This window comes from Mytilus californianus, unplaced genomic scaffold (assembly GCF_021869535.1).
Source record: "Mytilus californianus isolate M0D057914Y unplaced genomic scaffold, xbMytCali1.0.p SCAF_6, whole genome shotgun sequence".
Lineage (NCBI taxonomy): Eukaryota > Metazoa > Mollusca > Bivalvia > Mytilida > Mytilidae > Mytilus > Mytilus californianus.
Genome location: NW_026262712.1, coordinates 119185035 through 119205836, shown reverse-complemented (window position 1 = coordinate 119205836; position 20802 = coordinate 119185035). Strand labels below are relative to the sequence as shown.

General features: G+C 33.2%; 1 protein-coding gene across 1 annotated transcript in view; it reads left to right on the top strand.

Annotated features, from left to right (window-relative positions):
- Nucleotides 1-8723: 8723 nt before the first annotated feature.
- LOC127704565 (uncharacterized) overlaps nucleotides 8724-20802 on the top strand; it is a 42055-nt gene continuing 29976 nt past the window's right edge. Inside the window, exon 1 of the mRNA XM_052208684.1 lies at nucleotides 8724-9043. The gene's annotated coding sequence lies outside the window, so the exon portion shown is untranslated. The remainder of the gene's footprint in view (nucleotides 9044-20802) is intronic.

Sequence of the window (20802 nt, the reverse complement as noted above, 5' to 3'; positions counted from 1 at the left end):
TTAAGTGTTAAAGAAGAAAATTCCTAAAACGAAAATAAAACGAAATCTTAAAAATGCCTTGTGTGAATTCAGTTTCCTAATTGTGAACTTTTCATTTCAATGTAGCAAGAGTCCATCAGCGTCAGCATACGGAGTATTAATTTCCCAGTTGATAGGACATTCAAGAGTTTGCGTTTCGTATCATGATGTCTTAAAGTGAGGATTGCTGCTTATAAGAATCTATTGAACCAATAATTCCTTAAAAATATTGACGGACCCCATCACGTGTTGAATGGCAGTTATGAAATATCTTTGTCAATGGTAACCATGGATATGTTGCTACCCGTCGTAACCACAATTCCGTTCTCTTTTCCTTGATTGGGACATCACAGAATGAGACTTATTTCTGGCTTTGTCAACACGGCGGATGCTCTATATAAAACAGGAATTATTCATTCTTCCGGAACGCGTGAGTCCAACCCCGGTTTTTGACGTTTTTTTGTTGCTCAGTCTAGTAGGTAGTGTTTCATGGACTTTTTTGGTCTTTTTCAGTCTTTTGCCATGGCGTTATCAGTTTCTCTTCCATGTAGGAGTATGAATATCCCCTTGGTATTTTCTGCCCCTTTCTTGTTTGATTATTATTTCTTACAACATTCTTTTGGCATTATCCCATTGTTATCTCGCCTGTGACTAAAGGGGCAAAACGTTAGAAATATGGATCCTAATCTGTCACCCATATTGCCTGAAAGAGCTCGATACATATATGTTATACAAATGCCTTATGATTTGAAATGTTTATTTGAAATATGTCCGTTGCCCTTGATTTCATTTTTATGGTTTAATGTTTGTTAAAACTGTTGTTATCTGATAGCATCTATAATGAAAATATGACAACCTTGTTAGGTATACTCAGACTTTATAAAACGTCACCAATGTCTGAGCAGAAAGTTGATGAACCAGGCTTGTGTCAAAGAACGTCTCATCCTTTTTCTAAAAAAATTCATCGGAAGATACCAAGACTTTGCTGATAAACATTCCGTATCAACTTCACAAATAATATATGATGGTCTTATATATAAGTATAGATTCTAGGTACTGACTTTGTTTATCATCTTAATTACTTGTTTAAGTGTTATTTTTATTTGTCTTTGTAAATTTTTAACCTTTACTGTTTTGTCCATTTTTGGTATATACTTTTGGCGTGGCTAGGTATTTATACATCCCGCCATTGTGTTGTTGTGCTATGGTGATTTTTGTATTCTTGTCTTTCATTTTTACTTATGCACTTTGTCTATAGAGTGTCTATATGCCATTTCCTAATTCTTTGTGGAAATAGTTATTTTACTTATAGTGATTAATAGTATAAAACAATGTTGACTGCTGTTCCCCAATTTTTGACATTTTTACCTATTATGTCTGTTTGTTTATATGACTCTCATACAAGTGAAAGGTTTTAGCTAGCTATAAAACTAGGTTCAATCAACCATTTTCTACATAAGGAAATGCCTGTACCAAGTCAGGAATATGACAGCTGTTTTCCATTCGTTTGATGTGTTTGAGCTTTTGATTTTGCCATTTGATAAGGGACTTTTTTTAATTTTCCTAGGAGTTCGGTATTTTTGTCATTTTACTTTTTTTTAGACATGTAAGATTTATGTTTATTGTTAACAATCGAGAGTCGAGAATCAAAGTATTAGTTTAATTATTGTTTTACTGGACACACTTATACCTTTTTTATCATCTCTTCGATGTAATGGAATTCTATGTGACTGTCATGCAAGCGAGAGATTTAGCAAGCTATAAAACCAGGTTTAATCCACCATTTTTTACATAAGGAAATGCCTGTACCAAGTCAGGAATAGGACAGTTGTTTTCCATTCGTTTGATGTGTTTGAGCTTTTTATTTTTTCCTTTGATAAGGGACTTTCCGTTTGGAATTTTCCTTGGAGTTCGGTATTTTTGTTATTTTTAATTTTTTCGAATAAATACAAAAACGTTGTGAATGAATTCAAAGTTCTATTCACCTTTTCAGATAGGATTATTAGTTTGTTAGATCGTACGTTGATAAAATGTGTGCGAAACATGAAGTGGCAATGTCGCCATAAAGACCGGTTGATTTGCCTGGTTGGTAGATAAGTTGATTGATTGACATGTTGATTGATTGACAAGAGGAAAAAAGAGGTAGAGCCTTGATCAATCTCTTTTTTCATTTCCAAAACATATCCCTGCAACTTTCTGTTTAAATTTCAATATGAACATACAAGGATTAACACTCAAAATATATCCTTGACGCTTGCTTTATAAATTTGTTTCTAGGGCTCCTCGAAATCTATGTTTTATTTATGTGTGTGCATATTAGTTTCAAATGCAATTAAAATCTGACCTGGATCTAAACTTTTGTTTTTTTGTTGTATTACGTTTCTACAACATGTATAAGAATCTGAAAATTTTCTTGTATTTTCCTTAAGGCCCATCTCCGTGTATTTTTAGTCAAAGAAGTGGTCCCCGTCCTGTTTCTTTTTTGTAGGAGGTGGCCATTTAACTTGTCTCTTTGAGTAACGAATGTTCGTTCAATACTTGTAACTGGATGTTACACAATCGATTTAATGAATTGGTCAAAATGAAATATGCGTCTCTTCACGTTATGCAAACAGTCAATCAATCAATCATATTAATACACCGAACAATCAACCCCTTGATATGCAGAACTTGTTACTTCATATTATATATATTATTAACCAACCAACCATGCAAGCAGATAAAAAGCAATGTTATAAAAGCTATTAATGTACTGAGTCAATTAATAATGAGATTGGTACTTTTGAGACGATCCTCTATTGAAATGTCTAAACTCTAGACTCTCGACTCTCAGTACTCAATGGTAAACATTTATTTAACACGTCAATCAAGGAAACAATAGTTTACCGATGTTCAAACTGCGTCAATCGATTCGAAAAAGTCAAATCAAGGTAACAAACAAAAACTAAAGGGAATCGCATTGATTTTTTTATTGCAAGATTAACATGTCTGTCAGACAAGGTTCGTCGGCTTTTTCTGGATATTTACCTGTTCGAGTAGCAGCATATGAGATGATAGTAAAGTAGGATCCTTACAGAACATCAGCATCTCCCGTAATTTATGGTGGGATTTGGTTTGCTATGTGTCTATCTTCTGTATAATATTTTTTAAACGAAAATTGTTTTTTCATCGTGTATCTTTATTCATGGCTATTTAGTTTCTATTTTGACTAAAGTTTATTGAAGTCCTCTTTAGTATGTTCGTTTTATGTGTGTGACCCTATTATAACACTCGATTTGTAAGGCAAAGTTTATTTTTTGGGATTTATTCTTCAGTAATAATGCATGACAGGTCAATAATATTTGCTATTTGGTTTTGTTTTTTTGGAGTAATTTTTTAGAATAATTAACAATAACGTTTTGTTAAACCATTGCTTCTAATTTGTGTATATCAAAATGTATTATCTGACCTGAAAACAATTATGTACCCTTATAGAACTGAAATGTTTGCTGCAAATTTGCAGCAGACTTGCTGCAAGTTTGCGGCAAACAAAAAGTTTGCAGGAACACAGAAAATAGTGTTTGCAGATGTTTGCCGCTTGCTGCAAACTTCCCGCAAACATTGCAGCTTTTTGCTGCAAGCTAGCGGCAAGTTTACAGAAACATTAATGTTTGCAGTAAGATTGCAAGAAAGTTTAGATAATAAAGAATGTTTGCCGCAAGATTGCAGAAAACTTTGACCATTCTATATGTTTGCCGCAAAATTGCAGAAAACTTTGACCATTCTATATGTTTGCCAGAACATTGCAAGAATTACACAATATTGACTGGGCATGCCTAGTTGGCACTTCCTGAAAAGCTAACAATTTGAAATTGTGGGCTAGGTCATGTTGATTGTGTTTGATACATGTTACATATAAGAGATCAAGGAGGCATTTTGGTTCAATAATATAGGATATTCAGTATGTAGTTTTGTAAGTACAAATTATTCATAAAACTGGTTTAATAAAATAATTAAAGTCACCAGCATAACAACTATGTGTTTGAAATACTCTAGCTATTATAAGTTTGAATTTTGTAATTGATTAAATGTATACTGTTTAATAAAGTTAAGTTCAATTCTGTAATGGAATTATTACCTTAAAAAAGCTTTATGATCAATACACATTAGAGATCTATCCTTTTTTATTTCTTAATACCGGTATATGATGTCATTTAAGAATGACCCCCGCTCCCTTTTTCAAAAATGAAATGCATGTATGTATTTCCTTTAATCTCATAAGTGTGCAAGTATTCTTTCAATGACAGTGTTTGTATACAGGCAGGAAGTTCTTTTTTAAAATTTTGATGTGTAATTTGAAAGAGATAAATTGAATGTGTCTACACACATGGCATTGGTATATGTGTAGTTCCTGCAAGTTAGCCGCAAGTTTGTAGAAAACAATTGCCGCAAGTTTGCAGCAAACAATTGCGGCAAGTTTGCGGCAAATCTAATTTACATAATTATGTTTGCAGCAAGCTTGCCGCAACCTTCATTTGCATGGTAAAATGGTTGCGGCAAGTTTGCAGCAAATGTTTGCTGCAAACTTGCGGCAAATGTTTGCCACAGGGCTTATTTTTCGGTAAGGGTACTGCAACGTTTATTTTTTGGGATTTATTCTTCAGTTATAATGCATGACAGGTCAATGATATTTGCTATTTGGTTTTGTTTTTAGGAGCAATTTTTTAGAATAATTAACAATAAAGTTTTGTTAAACTATTGCTTCTAATTTGTGTATATCAAAATGTATTATCTGACCTGAAAACAATTATGTACTGTACACTCTCCCAATTTAGCATTACATTCCCATGTATAGTCATTACTTTTATTTTTAAGCTCATCATTGTTAATGCAAAACCTTTTACGTTTTAAATTCTCGATTAATATATTAGATCAACATTAGACAGAAAAGATTGAATGATTAGTATAAAAGAAGATGTGGCATACTTTTGATTTTGGAATTTGATTACGGACTTACTTTTTGAATTTTCTTCTGAGTTCAGTTTTTTTTTGTGATTTTACTTTATACTTAGAGACCAAAAGACATGAATGTAAGTTTTTTTTTATTTCAAATAATCAGAAGCTTAGGAATTTTTTCTATTATTCATGATAACACGGCATAGCTGATTTTTGTATTTTTTCTTATGTTGTCGTTAGTTGCTGTTGTTACAGCCAGATATCACCTTTAAATTGTAGCCAACAAAAGACAATAATAATTACAATCTCATAACACTGTCTATTTAAATTGTTTTTCTGTGTTTTTGTATTGATAAAATCAGGCCGTTGTCTGATCTTTCATCTGATTGTCTTTCATCCACCAAATGTATGCTAGGTGTTTTTATCTCTATCGATTTATGAGCTTCGAACAGCGGTATACTACTATTGCCTTTTTTTTCATATAATTAGCAGAGAAAATTCTCTCGGAGGACAACCTTACCCACCTTCCACTATATCCTATCCTTTCAATACAAACATTGAGTGTTTACTTGTAGTACGTCAAAGCATTTTTTTTAAATTTCATTTGACCTTTGTATTGAACCACGAATGTAATTTGATACTGTTTTGAAAATAAAACTTCTATAAATAAATATTTACAATTCGCCTAACTATACCATGTATACGGTAAGAACATTCTATTATATTAGATAACGTAAATAATATATAGTCTTGGATTTGTTTTTTTCTAATTGAAATTGTAAAAAAAAACCCTGAAAGAGTTTTCAATACAACAAGACACGTGGAATTAGTTATTATCGACGTGATAGTGTATTGTTGTTGAAAGTTGAAGGTGTTTGTCGTTACGAGTTTAAAGTGTTTGTTGGTTGGATATTTGTTTGCGGTTGCGATGTTGTTTTTGACTTGGTTGCTCCAAATAAAGGCAACAGTAGTATACCGCTGTTCGAAATTCATAAATCGATTGAGAAAAAAACAAATCCGGGTTACAAACTAAAATTGAGGGAAACACATCAAATATAAGAGGAGAACTACGACACAACAGAAACACAACATTAAAATGTAACACACACAGAAACGAACTATAATATAACAATGGCCATTTTCCTGACTTGGTTCAGGATATTTGAAGAAAAAAAATAGTGGGTTGAACCTTGTTTTGTGGCATGCCAAACCTCCCGCTTTTATGGCAATGTTAAATATAACATTAAAATGACAACATTACATGACAGGACTACAATACAAATAAATAGGAGAACATATAGGACAGAGAAACATACGAATAATAGCTAACAAAAGGTACCAGGTTTAAAATTTAATACGCAAGACGCGCGTTTCGTCCACACAAGACTAACCAGTGACGCTCAGATAAAAAAAGTTTGAAAGCCCAAACAAGTACAAAGTTGAAGAGCATTGAGGACCAAAAGTTCCAAAAAGTTGTGGCAAATGCGGCTAAAGTTATATGTCTGGGATGAGAACATCTTGAGTATTTAGAATATTTCATACTTTTGCAAACAGTAAAAATGACTATATAATAGATATACATGATAACACCGAAGTGGTGACTAACTGCAGAATAAAAACGGATACATAAAACAACATAAACCAGCACATAAAAATTCACAGCCGAGTTAGCCAAAGAGATCAATTCAAAAAAAGTTTTTCTGAAATTTCCCCAAAATAGGATAGAATTAGGATAGAATTCAAGATTTGGTTTATAATACTCGTATAACATTTATTAATAACAATGAAAATTACAATACTAATTAATATAAAATGTGGTAGTAATTAGATAATTAATAGTATTATCTAGCTATGTCGGTGTTTCTTCTAAATCAAACTGTAAACCAAATATATCGTATAAATTTAGTTGACCCAAACTAAAATCTAATTAATGAACTGGGTGATTAATCATCTTTACCATAAAACGAATACAACAGAAAAAAATAAGATTTACAACTACAAACGATAAGACATTTGACAAAATCCGATGAGAATAACAAATATAACATCAAAACTAAATACATGAATTTTGGATAGAAAAGTACCGTGACACGTCTTATAGCAATGCGAATTCACACTCAGCAAAACAGTCACAATCGGGAATAAGTCACGCTCGGTGATTAAAAGATCAGACGACGTTATGTTAAACCACAATGTAACACATGGTAAAAATGTCCTTAGTTAGTTTGGACAAAGACACATCGTATGGGTCGACCAATTCGTAATGGTGTCTGTAAAATTTACGGAGTGTCATTTTTAATCTGTCCTCCTCATAACTTTGTTGGAGCAGTTTCTGCGTTAGGAGCACACTCCTGTATATGAAGTCCGTATAGTGTGAACATGCACGAGCACAAGCACGAGCACAAACGCCTTATCATTTAAGAGACTACATTTTAAACTTTTGTCATTGATATTGTTTATTTTGATTAACTCCTTTACTGTATTTAATTTAATACAAATTACAAGTCTCATCAATATATCACAGATTTGTCAGATATGGGCACCATAATTGGTCAATTAAAAGTATTGATTCTGTATAAAACATCAAATTATATTGTGTTATTGTGAACATGTTGCCGTCTGTTGTTGTGACAATATTTGTTCAATGCACTAATGTTTCATTTGTTCATTTTGAAAATTTGGCTATAAAAAAAATGGATGTTCATTATGGAGTAATTTATAGTTGCTTATTTGTACATCATTTCGTCTCTGGTTGAGAGTTGTCTTATTTGCAATCATACCACAACTCCTAATATTTATATTACAAATAATCATTACATGATGCTGACATCAAATGTGATCGGGTTCAAACAGTTTAACGTGTGACCCCCCCCCCTTTTTGCCTATGTAAACCATATGTCGAAAACATACTATAGGTCACAGTACGGCCTTCAACCATGAACAAATTCCATATCGCATAGTCTGCTACAAAAGGCCCCGAAATGACCTGATTTTATAGCTAGCTAAACATCCCACTTGTATGACAGTTGTTTATAGTTCCGTTATATTGACAAAATTGGGTAAGCAACCCAAAACAGACATAGTCATACCACATCTTCTTAATTTTATATATAGTAGGTTAATATGCCGGTATTTATGATCTAGCAGCCTAACTGTGTAAACATACATCACAGATATACAACACAACTGACTAAAAAGTTCAAACAAACATACAAATATATCTAACAAAAAAAAAAGCCAGCACAATAGTGTTGTAGTTAAAAGTAAATTTTCAAAGACGCCAATAAAAACGTTTGTGTAGTCTATAGTAAATTGACAAAGACGCCGATAAAAAAGTTTGTGTAGTTGATAGTGATTGAGGCTCTCTACCTATTAATTATTTGGACATTTTTCTAGGTAGTACTTTTAATTTTTTTGTTTTACGTAATTATCGCATAGTGCTTTAATATGTCCTTAATACTGAACATATTCTACATAGATATGCAGATGAACGCATTTATCCAGTCTTTTTCATATATTTAAAGTTTAAGGCATTAACTTTTAGTGCTGCGCTATAAATTGATATAAAGCTAATGTATATATCCATACACCTAGCATATACTATTAACTTGCCGTTTAGACATGGAGCAATGATGATTTATACACACATACATTATCATCTATCTTTAGCAGATTGCATTGCAACGCATGATATATAAACATGTATATGACAGCACCGTATATGTGCAGAACGTTCTTACCGTTAACGTTATATATATGTTAGACTCAGATTGACGTTCGGCCTCTATCGACGTCCCTTCCTCAAATCGACGTCCAGTGTGACGTCACATTCTCAAATCAGTGTCCAATATTTGAAACCTCTAAACGACGTTCAATGTGACGTCATGTATTACCAAAAGGACGTCCGATTGATAGCAGTCTCCTATAATCGATGTCCTATATCATTTGTTCTAGATTGATCTTTATGTGTACCATCTGTCATGCCTGTATCGGTTGTGTAAATTAAGCTGCTGAAAGAAACTAATTGTTTTCATATTTCTTTATACTTTACAAACCATAATGACTTAGTGATAATAGCAGGAATAACCAAGTAAGTAACATTCAATTCCTAATAATTATCTAATTAAAAATAAAAGGACAAACATCAGTAGATGACAATAACACAAACATCGATTTTATATTACATCTACATATATCAATATTTAAATGAAATAAGTTAACCCACTCGATCTATACGGTCTTATGTGGATATACGACAATGAGATAACAACCCAGCGACAAAGATAACCGAAAGACATTTAGGTGCCATTATACGAGGGTAAAATGGGGTTTACAGAATAGAGACTAACCTACTACACTACCAGGAATTTACATAGCGTTTACATGTACGTTTAATGCCACTACATATAATACAGTAATGGTAAAAAATATAATCAATCAGTACATTTCTTACCCATATCTTTTCAGTACATTTAATTATGTACATGTTTTCAGTAATGTTGAGAAAAAGTTGTTTTGTGTACCGAAAATTTCAGTCATTTTTCAGTACTGAAAATTTCAGTCATTTTTCAGTACTGTAAATTTCAGTCATTTTTCAGTACTGAAAATTTCAGTCATTTTTCAGTACTGTAAATTTCAGTCATTTTTCAGTACTGAAAATTTCAGTCATTTTTCAGTGCTTAAATTTGTTGTAATTTTTCAGTACTTCTATATATAATTATCTTATAGTTTTCAAGAATACTTAAAAGCATATGAAAAGGTGAACAAGATTTCATCGTGACACTATCCGTAAATCTTGCGTCCGGAGTCGGTTTTTAAAACACTTCTGAGATGTAGATAATGATGAGGAGAAGGACGCTGGCAGAAGATTTTCAACAATACTTTTTGTTGTTTTGTTGATTTAACTTGATAAACAAAATCCATTGTCGCAGAAGTCAACGGAAGCCCGCAATGAGAACGGTTTTAATCTTTTGCGGACGACAACTTCAAAATCTACTCATTTTGATGACAATTTATGAACTGAGTAAGAGAACTGTCAACAGATCAAGGAAAGTGGAGATTTTAGGTAAAGAACTACGACTTAAAACAAAGAAGTTCACATTACATTTGGTTAGTATGGTATGGTGATCATGAAGTTGAATATGGTGTTCAAACGTAGGGTATTTTTAGTTTTTACAGGGAACCCTGTAAGGGTAAATGTTCTTTTATGGTTATGGTAAGTTTAGGGTCAGAGTTAGTTTAGATTTAAAGAGACAACCATTTGATATGGTGGAGGGGGGGGGGGGGGGGGGTGTTGGCGGGGTCCTATATGAAGGTATACCCAGAGCTACAGGCTACAGCCGGTATGGGCCAATTTTTTTGGAGTGTTAAATATATCAATGGGGTGCAAATTCTAGGAGGTAATATATCAATGGGTAGAAATTTATATGTCAATAGATCATACATATTCATCTTCTGTTAAGTCCTTTAATACAGTGTGTGTAAAATCTCATTATATGAATCACTGATTATTTTTATATAAAGGATAAAAATTACAAAATCTACCTAACACTTCACTGTAGTTACAGACGATGGCCAGGGTCTATATTGTGCACAGCATAAAAATTTCATTTACCAGAGTAACTTAAGATGTCTGTAAAAACTGTGTTATGATCTTTTTATCATATAATATGAATCTCGGATCCCATCTGCTTAACATCTCATTAAAAATGGCAACAATAATTCATCATTGGGATATCTAGTTTGAAAAAATTGTAAGGGGTTCCGCGGAACACTGTGTCTTGCCTGCGATTGCTGTTGTCGGTGTAAAAGTGTAATGTTGACTTAAAGAATGAGTCCATTTATCAGTAAAATACAGAATTTAAAAAAAAAAATATATGTGTATAACAATAATATCAAGTATGGTTTTAATTTACTGATAACAAAATCAATGTTTATACCAATAAAAAAAATATTCAAAGATCTAGTTTAAGTGTTGAATTGGTATACACCTTTTAGAATAATTTCCTAGTTCTATTTTTTTCATGGAGACTGCAATGGTAAATTATAAAGCAATAAAATTTCTTAATCTCACCCTTGCACAGGCCAGAAATGCTAAGTATGTGGACTCACCTTTACAAATTCATTAGTGAGAACACTGATTGGTAAGGTAGTATTTAATGATTATTTTACACAAATTATACCCTGAATTTTATTTGTACATTACAGCAACTGTATGAAGTATGCGTAGAGTCTGATGCAGTTTATACATAACAGGATTTCATCATTGTATCAACATCTTATAAGGATATACCATGCAAATGTATGACGGAATCCATGGTTACCAATAGTAATTATATGCAGGATAGAACTCTTAAACAATACTACAATGTAACAAACATACAGTGTTGTATTCAAGAGATTAAAAGAACCTGGAATAAACTTGTCATGAGTGTACATTTTTTCAACCACAAGCTCTATCAGAATATTATACAATTCAAATGAAAATTATTGTATGAAAATAACAGATAAAGACTCAAAATGGAAAATTTAGTAAAATCATTGAAATAACAAGAGTTTTTACAAACTTTGAGGTCATTCCATAGTTTGGGACATGTAGAAAGTCTATGTATTAACCATTTATGTAGCTCCATAAGAGGGCTGGGTCCCTGCCCCCCAAAAAACGCATATGAATCCGACAGCAACTCATTGATCAAAAACATCAAACTAGCATCACAAGGGCAACATGCATTCCATACACTATACATGTAGCATGCTCTCAATTGTCAGGAGTCTATAAAAGTTGTGAATAAGATAAATAAAAACTATATCAACACAGAATTTTCCAAATAACATTTTTTTTTTAATACAAAGTTTTGACATGAGACAACCATTAGGAAGGTTCCTAGCTTGGTACAGGCACTTGAATATTTGAGTAAACTATTTTCAGAAGATTAAATTATTAGTCGATTAACAAAACTTTCATAAAAACATATTTCATTTCTATCTTTTGCAAGTAAGACTTTTTTCCATATTATTAGGTAATTTGTTTGTTTCAAAATTGATCACCAATAATACCACTATCATCCAGCATGCGAGTCATCGATGTAAATGAAATTCTACACGGTAACACCTGTGACACATTTGCTTGTCTACATTGTTTTATTGTCTTTCCTATGACATGCAAAACATCGGGATAACAATCCTGCGGCAAAAACTATTTGTATTGAGCTTTATATTTTAGATGGTAATTGACCTGGAGGCTTCATACCTTGTGTACATATGCCTAATATTACGAAGGTCTGTCATATGTCTGTTGGCCTTGACCTCATTTTCATGGTTCAGTGACTGCTTGAAAATAAGTTTCTTTTTTGTTATGTGAATTTCTCGCATTCCTATTTGTAATAGGACCTAACTTCGGCCCCATTGCACGGATCAATATTCAAGGTTAAAGTAACATGATTAATTGCATTTCTTAGATACTTTTAGCAGTAAGTCAACTTTATTTGGTGTATGCAATGATTGTAAGGTTTACATGTCCGTCTGGCAGGTTTCATCTGACCTTGACCTCATTTTTACAGTTCATTGGTTAGTGTTTAGTTTTTTTGTTTTGGTCTGTTTTTTCTAGTACTATAAGCAATTGGTCAACCTTATCTGGTGTATGAAATGATTTTAAGGTGTACATGTCTGTCTGGCAGGGTTCATATGACCTTGACCTCATTTGTTATGGTTCATTGGTCAATTTTAAATTTTAATGGTTTTGTCTGTTTCTTGCATTATATAAGTAATAACAAATCTATATTAGGTGTCTGTAATGATTGTCAGCTATGCTTGTCTTTCTGGCTTGGTTAATCTGACCTTGGCCTCATTTTCACGGATCATTGATAATGTTAAGTTTATGTGACACTTGTACTAAAACTTAATCCTTAGGACTATCAACATAAAATAATTCATGAATAGTAAAGCAGCGTGTGCATTCTTGTTGCATTGGAGACATTTTTTGTTGGAGTTTACAGGAATGACTAGTATTGTTGAGGACCAAGAAATTTGAACAACAAGAAAGAAATATAGAGTGGTAGTATGAACACATGCTCAATACCAAAAAGAAGACTATATTTCAAATTTATATATTATAAAAGAGAGAAGGTATACTAGATGAGCATTAAAATTATCTAAAATATGTTCTGTTATTGTTAAATTCATGTTAATGTAGATTCATGTTAATTTAATGTGAAATTTTTCATAAGAAAGCTCAATTCACCTTAATTTCACATGAAATTTTTCATGTGAAATTTACGGATAGAAAATTTGTCTGTATTTTAAATAATTCTTTTATACCAATTGCTTTGGTTTGAAGTGCTTTAGATCCAGGCAAAAATTTGCTGTTTTTGCAATTGAACACACTATTAGTAGTGACGTTAAAGATGAAGAAAACCGAATTAGTAATAGACTTAAATATCCTGGGTAGAACGGTTACTGTTTCATTGGCATTTCACTAATATTTCCTTTTAATTCAAATTAATAATTTGAAATTATGTATTTTAACTGGATTTTGCCTTACCACCCTAAAAATTAGACCAGCTCTTCGTACAAAATCTACTGCTGTCAAAATTGTCATGCAATATTACAACCACACCAAAGTACAGGATCTAATTTCCTGCCGTTAAATAAAAAATACCAATGTTGGTGTTGCTGGTTTCTTGTTTAAACCGATAGCCAGCTATCTGAAATGCAAAGTAATCTAAAGCATTATATTTGCAATGTTTTGTCGAGCCTTCGACTTATGTAGCAGAAAGCGAGACACAGGGATAGTACCAGCGGCGGCGGTGGCCAAGGCGGCATTAACAAACATATTTCAGAAGGTGGTAGAAGACCTGGATCCTTCATACTTCGTATATAGATGCCTTATGTTATGAAGTTTTCGTCTTTCATATGTCCATTGTCCTTGACCTCATTTACATGGTTCAGTGACTACTTGAAAAAAAGTTGAGATTTTTAGTATTTTTAATTTCTCTCTTATTATGAGTAATAGGATAACTATATTTGGTATATGCGTACCTTGCAAAGTCCTCGTGCCTGTCAGACATTTTTGCTTGACCTCGACCTAATTTCATGGATCAGTGAACAAGGTTAAGTTTTCGTGGTCAAGTCCATATCTCAGATACTATAAGCAATTATATCTACTATATTTGGTGTATGGAATGACTGGCAGGTGTCATCTGACCTTGACCTCATTTTCATGGTTCAGTGGTTAAAGTTAAGTTTTTGTGTTTTGGTCTGTTTTTCTAATACTGTATGCAATAGGTCAATTATATTTGGTGTATGAAAGTATTTTACGATGTACATGTCAGTCTGGCAGGTTTTATTTGACAATGATCTCATTTTTACGTTTCATTGCTCAACGTTAAGTTTTTGTGTTTTGGTCTGTTTTTCTTAAACTATGAGCAATAGGTCAACTATATTTGGTGTATGGAATGATTGTATGGTGTATATGTCTGTCTGGCAGTTTTCATCTGACCTTGACCTCATTTTAATGGTTCATTGGTCAATGTCAAGTTTTCCTGGTTAAGTTTGTTTCTTAGATACTATATGCAATAGGTCAACTATATTTTAAGCATGTAATGATTGTAAGATGTACATGTCTGTCTGGCACGGTTCATCTGACCTTGACTCATTTTCATTGTTCATTGATCAATGTAAAGTTTTCCTGGTTTAGTTTGTTTCTTAGATACTATGTGCAGTAGGTCAACTATATTTAAAGCACAGAATGATTGTAAGGTGTACATGTCTGTCTGGCAGGGTTCATCTGAACATGACCTCATTTTCATGGTTCAATATCAAGTTTTCATGGTTTGGTCTGTTTCTTGTATACTATAAGCAATAGGTCAACTACATTTGGTGTATGGAATGATTTTAAGGTGTACATGTATTTCTGGCTTGGTTTATCTGACCTTGACCTCATTTTCTTTGATCAAGTTAAGTTTATGTGATACTTGTACATGTTGTAGTAAAACTTTATATTTAGGACTATCAGCATACAATCAATGGTCAGTTAAGCAGGCGAGACATTTCAGGGTGTGCACTCTTGTTTTTCAAAGAAGTTGAAACTCCCAAATTAGTGTATTAGAAAATGAAAATAAGGAGATGTGGTTATAATTGCCAATGAGACAACTATCCACCAAAGCTCAAATGACGTGGATGTAAGCAATTATAGGCAACCGTTCGGCCTTCGACAATAAGAAAACTCATACCATATAGTCGGCTATAAAAGGCCCAGACATGAAAAATATGAAACAATTCAATTGAGAAAACTAACGGCCTAATTTGGCCTAATTTATAATAAAATGATTTGCGAAAAACAAATGTAACAGACATGATCCAACGACAACCACTGAACTACAGGCTCCTGACTTGGAACAGGCACATAAAGAATGTGACGGGGTTAAGTATGTTTGTGAGCGCTCTACCCTCCCCTAACCTGGGGCAGTGATGTTACAGCACAACATAATAACAAACTATAAAAATCAGTTGAAAAGGTTTTTAACTTATCAGACCGATATAAAGCAGAAAAATATCTAATAAAAACACAGACCAGACGTGGAAAGGTATTTATACATCCCTATATCTAACAACAATAACTACATCTGTATGGGTATTGTGGCAACTTGGGTATCGTTGCAGAAAGTACTTCATGGAATCTCCCTGCAAGGGTTATCCGTTACTAAAAACTGAAAACAACATGTTATAAATTCATGCGTTTAAAGCGCTTTTCTGGATTTACCTTCATCAGGAACGCTCAAAGTCGGATATTTGAAAGCCAATAATGTATATTAATTGAAACAGTTGAAGAGCTATATGACCAAAAAGGACCTAAAAAAAGCCAAATTGGAAATAAAAAGGTCTGATCCATTTGTCCTTTAGAACAATAAAATATGTTTTATCCAATGTTTACTTAGATAAAGGGTAATGTCCTAAAATTGATTAAACTAAGCCAAGATTTATGTTATCTTGAAATGTGTGCACTTTCTTTAAATTTGCTTTGAAATTATTACCATAACAAATTATCATGGTATCAGAAGGAAGCTTTCTATCTATAGTAGATACGCATGAACTACATTACAGACTTCATTAAAATTTAAGTGGTCCAAAAAAGTACCTAGTCAAAAATAGTTATGACCCCCGCATTGTTGCTTATACAGGAACAGTTTTAATATGGACGACTGCATATCGATAGTGTATTATAAAAACAAGGAGATGTGGTATGATTGCCAACTATCACCAACAGGACAAGGATATTAGGTTTAATCATAATGTCTAACGTTAGACGTCGACCAAACCGGGTTAACCCCGCCACATTTATATGCAATTTGGTCCCAAGTCGGACAAGTGCATGTCATATATATGTCTTTGTGTAGTAAGCTATATATTTAGTTTACTAAACGATATTCTGACATCGTGCTGTATAGTATTCCTTTTTAAAGGCAGTGCTTTAATGCCTTTCTGGTTGCCGGGTTAATCTTTCCTTCCGCGATATCCAACTTATCCAAGTGGGGGATCATTAGGCTACAAGTAGATCCGGAAATGTTGAATTCTCTCCTCTTCTTTTTGTGATATAAAATGTTTTTTTGTTTCATTTCATTTACATTGGGAAATAAAGAAACGATCATTGTGTTTTGTTAGTTTTAAAAACTTTTGATATATTTGTATTTTGCATTATAAGCAGTCAACCGATTGACAAACTAGAATTATTGGAATTCCGTGTGGATAGAGGTCGGGTTAATTTCGAGTGTTATCTGCAATCTAGATGTTTTTAAATCATTTCAGTCGTTGATATCATATTTAAAGGTCGACTGGACATGAATTATATTATACAATTTAAAGCGCATTTTTGTTTATGCACGTGAAGCCGTGTGACGTTATTGTTATTTCGGTATTAGTTATAAAAAGTAGCAAATTATCGTTCTTGATTAGGTGGCGCCGTGGTAGCCCTTCCTGTTCCTCAACGTCTGGCACTGTGCAACCATTACCTGATTACAGTCACCACCTGGTCACATTTTTAATTAACGATGCCAAGTACTTGTTGTTGTGTACCTGGATGTCATTTAAGAGGAGGACATGCATTTCCAAATGACTTAAAAAGAAGGAAAAGTTGGATCAACGCCATGGCCCATACGCAGTTTGGACGAGAACACGATGTGATCGTGGAGTCCATCTCAATCAGCTGTTGTTTGCAAGGCACATTTTACTGAAAAAGACTACGTGCAGGAAACTATTCATGGTAAAACTCTATTTTCTTTTTGAAATATATAGTTATATATATAATCGCCATGCGAATAAACCAAAGTCTGTTTACAACCGCAATTATCGTTTTAGAATAAAAGCCTTAAAAGGGGGTGTCATAATTTTTTGAATTACGATTCAATGTGATCTGTTTGAGATTTTTTGGTTAATGGTACAATTATAATGATTTCTTGCAAGAGGTATAACATACAGAGAATTATTTTAGCAGTGATTATGCTAATGAAGTAATGACAGGAATGCATAAGCTATGCCTCATAAATTTTCTTGAAAAATATCAATGACATTGTTAAGGTTCATCTAGTGAATTGAAAAATATGGCCATTTTTACACCACAACATCTACTATCAGTACAGACAAATTGATGCATCTAGGAACAATTTAAGGCATGGCAGGACCTAGATATATAAAAGTTATATAAAGTCTATGTTTCAGAAAACTGAAAACTTACCTGGATTTTGATGTGCATTTTTTTCCAGTCTGCAGAAGATAGCAAAATAAACAAACACACAAGTTTCATTTGATACGGTCCACTCAGTTACACAGTTTAAATCACCTATAATTGGCACATGTCTATTGTCCATCTATTGTCCATGTAAATCAATACAACTCACAACATGTATCATATCAGGGGGGCTTCTCAAACTTTTTACCAAACTTAGTTTATTTTGGCACCTTCTGCAGGAACGAAAAAAATTAATAGCAAAATCTTGTAAAGTTTTTAATATTCTGAAACTTAAAATGCATTCAAATTTTATTTATCTAGGTCCAGCCATACTCTAAAACTTTTCAAGATGCACAGGTTTGTCTGTACTCAGAGTGAAATTTGTAGTGTAAATACGGCAATATTTGCGAAAAGGTTATGATGAACCTAAACAGGAACAAAACAATGACATGCTCTCATCCATATTATAGTTATTTAGGTACAGACAATGTACGTTTGTTGCATAAGTCTCTCATTGTTTTTCCTTTGGATTTACATAACATACATTGAATCAGGCAAACATAGTTTTATCCAGTTTGTAATGAATAAATCTAGTTGATATTTTGCCAGGTAGTACAAAGTATACATTTCTAATGGAAGTTCATTTAATTTAAAAAAAAACTTTCAGGGCGCAAACCCACCATACAGAGACTTAAGTCTACTGCCATTCCCAGCCTATTTTCCTGGACCAAGCAAGAGACTGAATCGTCCGTAAAATGAAAAATCAGGACAGTTTCCCGTGAAAACATTAGAACTAAACTAGATGAATATTGTAGGAGAAATCTAGAGGAAAGTTTTGATTGTGAAGTTTGTTTTCTTGAAGAAGTCATTCATACTGCAGAAAGGATTTATGACTGTCCACCACCAACTGCCGAGCTAATGTTGAGCTTCACAGATGCAATTACGCAAACACCATCAATGCCTATTTTTTAGCAGAGAATTTCGCAAATGATGACACATGACACAGCCATGCATTTTTATACCGGTTTAGAGTCGTATACTTAATTTTTATTTGTTTTGACCACACTTGGTCCAGCAGCACATTGTTTGAGATACATATATTTTCAAATTGATAGGGTGTCAGTTGAAAATCAGTTTTTTTATGACTTTGATGAAATTGAGGCATTATAAAACCAACTTTGAACTGTCTAGATTCTAGATTGAATCTAGTGTTAAGAATATTGTGTATACATGGATTCATTGTTTTATGTCTAAACAGTGGCGAGAGGCTAACGCTTGGCCATCTAGTGGTTTAGTCAGGTATTTTTCGCCATCCAACTTCAAATTAAAGTTTCCTACAACTTGGATTATTATTGACAGCACAGAATATCCCTTGATAAAACCTAAAGCTCCTAGAGTTCAACAGGCAACGTTTTCATCATATAAAAACAGAAACACTAAAAATACTTGTTTGTTCGACACCTGGTGGTTTAGTCAACTATGTCTCTAGGTAACAGTGTGATGGCAGACAAAGGTTTTAATGTGCAAGATTTGTTTTCTAACTTTAAAAAAAAAAAACAGAATAATTAGTTCGAAAACTCTTATACGGGATAGAAAAGTCTCCAATTAACATGTGCACATAGAGCGAAATATTGAACTTGGCAAAACATGAAAAGTTCTAACAAATCCTATGAATGGAACTAAAACAAAACTTTCATCTGAAATAACATTTAGTTGTTTTATGTTGTGTAATTTTAAAACTTGCATTGTGCCAAAGGATGCATAAATGAAAGTGACGCAATGAATTTTGTTCTGATATGTATATTTTATTAATTACAATTACATGAACATGGAAATTGTAATGCATATAAAAATAAGGAGCTGTGGTATGATATTCGGTGAGTTTATCGAACTAAAGTGCATAAGAAATGGGTTTAAGCAGTTACAGGTGTTACTGTCACCGTACAATCTCCAACAATGAGAAAAACTCGTACTGTGTAGAAAATTTCAGAGATCTTACAACTAAGTTTTGTTTTTGGGTTGAATCATTTTCTTCTATTGTCTTACAAATATGAAGAGGCGGTTAAAATGCTAATGAGACAACTATTATGACAGTTACCAAACAACGAGTCTTCAAGATGGCATTTTTTGTCTCGCCTTGACGGAGTCAAAAAGCGAGACATAGGTATGCTGTTTCCGGCGGCAGCGGCGTCATCAATGTATTAGTTTGTGATTAGGTCTAGTTCATGGTGAACCACTAGTGGTAGGTCAATGATATTTGGTATGTAGTTGTATTAGCATTGGCACATCTCATTACCATGGAGATTATTTGGCCCCACCCCCTCAGTCAAGGTCTATTGACTTTGAAACTTTTCAGAGTTTACATGTATTAGTTTGTGATTAGGTCAATTTATGGGGAACCACTAGTGGCAGGTCAATGAATATATTTGGTATGCAGTTGTATAAGCATTGGCATTTCTCATTTCCATGGAGATTATTTGGCTCTGCCCCCCTTAGTCATGGTCTATAGACTTTGAAAATGTTGCTAAGTTAACATGTATTAGTTTGTGATTAGGTCAGTTCAAGGGGAACCATTAGTGGTAGGCCAATGTTAATTGGTGTTCAGTTGTATAAGCATTAGCACATCTCATTTCCATGGAGAATATTTGGCCCCGCCCCCTCAGTCATGGTCTATTTACTTTGAAACGTTTGCTTACTTTACATGTATTAGTTTGTGATTAGATCAGTTTAAGATGAACTGCCAATGTTAAGTCAATGATATTTGGTAAACAAATTTATTGCATTTGTAAGTATCGTTTCCATGGAGATTATATAGCCCCACCCCTGACCACATAGTTTACAAGTTAATGTTTGTGTTTAGGTTTGTTTAAAGGGAATGACTTAAAATAAGTCAATGGTATTTGGTATGCAGTTGTATTAGCATTGGCACATCTCATTCCATGGAGATTGTTTAGCCATGTACCTTCAGTCATGGTTCATCGACCTTGAATATTTGCATAACTTACCTGTACATGTTAAAGTATTGCTATTTTAATTTCATCATTTGCATTATCAAAATTACAAAAAGGCGAGACATATCTCTGTGACAGTTTATTTCTTCATTAAGAACTCCTTTTTTCATTCATAAA